The sequence below is a fragment of the Numida meleagris genome, unplaced genomic scaffold, assembly GCF_002078875.1.
Source record: "Numida meleagris isolate 19003 breed g44 Domestic line unplaced genomic scaffold, NumMel1.0 unplaced_Scaffold261, whole genome shotgun sequence".
NCBI lineage: Eukaryota > Metazoa > Chordata > Aves > Galliformes > Numididae > Numida > Numida meleagris.
The window spans coordinates 248,451-250,258 of record NW_018364419.1 but is presented as its reverse complement, the minus strand read 5'-3'; the positions used below and the strand labels follow the sequence as shown (position 1 = coordinate 250,258).

General features: G+C 58.0%; 1 protein-coding gene across 1 annotated transcript in view; it reads left to right on the top strand.

The window, feature by feature from the left end:
• Nucleotides 1–1,345: 1,345 nt before the first annotated feature.
• Nucleotides 1,346–1,808, top strand: part of CHMP2A (charged multivesicular body protein 2A) — a 5,495-nt gene continuing 5,032 nt past the window's right edge. The window contains exon 1 of the mRNA XM_021382656.1: nucleotides 1,346–1,771. The gene's annotated coding sequence lies outside the window, so the exon portion shown is untranslated. The remainder of the gene's footprint in view (nucleotides 1,772–1,808) is intronic.

Genomic DNA, 1,808 nt, shown 5'->3' with positions numbered 1-1,808 from the left:
CGATGGTAACGAGCGGCGGCGGCCCCCCCTCCTCCTCCTCCTCCTCTGCTGTGGTGTGATTTGGGGTGGGGGGCGCGCTGGTTTGTACTGGGAGGGGGGGTGGCATTGGGTAGGGGGTGGATGCACCCAGTCCCCTGTTTTAGAGCTGCCACTATGCCCGGTTCCCTGTCTGAGGGCTCCCAGTATGCCCAGTGGCCCATCTTGGCATACCCAGTATGCCCAGTTCCCAGTCCTAGAGCTCCCACTACGCCCAGTTTCCCGTCTGAGGGCTTCCAGTATGCCCAGTTACCTGTTCCAGTGATCCCACTATGCCCCATTACATGTCCCAGGGCTCCCAGTGTACTCAGTGGCCCATTTCGGCATACCCAGTATGGCCAGTTCCCAGTCTGAGGGCTCCCAGTATGCCCAGTTCCCATCCCAGTGCTTCCAGTAAGCCCTGTGTCTGCACCCTCCCAGCATCCCAGTTACCCCCCCGTCTCCCCCCAGCCTATTCCAGTTTGTCCCCAATAGCCGCACTACTTCCCAGTATCACTCGTCTCATCCCAGTGCTTCCCAGTGTGCCCTGTTCCCTATCCAAGGGCTCCCAGTATGCCCAGTGACCCATCCCACTATGCCCAGTTCCCTGTTCCAGCATCCCAGGTATTCCCAGTGACCTATCCCAGCATACCCGGTGTGCCCAGTTCCCTGTCTGAGGGCTCCCGGTATGCCCAGTTACCTGTCCCAGCACACCTGCTATTCCTAGTTCCCTGTCTAAGGGTTCCCACTATACCCAGTTTGCAATCGCAGTGCTCCCAGTATGCCTAGTGACCTCTCTCGGCACATGTATGCTCAGTTCCCAGTCCCAGGGCTCCCACTGTGCCTAGTTCCCTGTCCCAGTGCTCCCAGTATGCCCTGTGTTTGACCCCCCCGGCATTTCAGTTGTCCCCAGTCTCCCCCTTAGCCTGCTCCAGTTTGCTCCCAGTACCCCCCACTGCTTCCCAGTATAACCCATCTCATCTCAGTGCCTCCCAGTATGCCCAGTCCCACTCCCATCCTCTCCCAGTGCCTCCTGTATGCTCTTGTGCTCCCAAGCTGCTCCAGATCCTATCCCAGTACCTCCCAGTATGTCGCAAGGTCCTTCCCAGTCTATCCCAGTGCCTGTTCCAGTGACCTTCCCATTATATCCCAGTATATATCCCAGTATATATCCTAATATAGATCCCAGCATATACTCCAGCATATCCCAGTTTCCCCAGTATGTCCCAGTGATGTCCCTCCCAGTGTATTACAAATGTATATCCCAGTATATCCCAGCTCCTCCCAGTATGTTCCAACGTCCTCAGTATATATCCCAGTATATCCCAGCTCCTCCCAGTATGCCCCGATGTCCTTCTCAGTATATATCCCAGTATATCTCAGTTCCTCCCAGTGTGTCCCAATGTCCTTTCCATAGTATATCCCAGTTCCCCCAGTGCATCCCAGTGACCTTTCCAGTACGTCCTAGTGCATCCCAGTATGTCTCGGTGCCCTTTCCAGTATATCCCAGTTATCTCCCACTATATCCCCGTCGCCACATTGCTCCAAGCGCCCCAACTCTTCCTCAGTCCCTCACGCCGCCGGGGGGCTCTGTCCCACCGGAAGTACCGCTCTGCCCGCCCCTCTCGGTGCCCCGAAAAGGAAGTGGTGCCGCGCCGCCACCACTCAGAGGGCCCCGCCCCTCATCACGTGGCCGTCCCGCCTGTGTGACGTCACAGCGTTTGCGGAAGTGCGCGGGAGAGGCGGAAGGAGCGGGGTGAGGGTCCGCGGCCGCGGAGTCATAGAGACGGGCG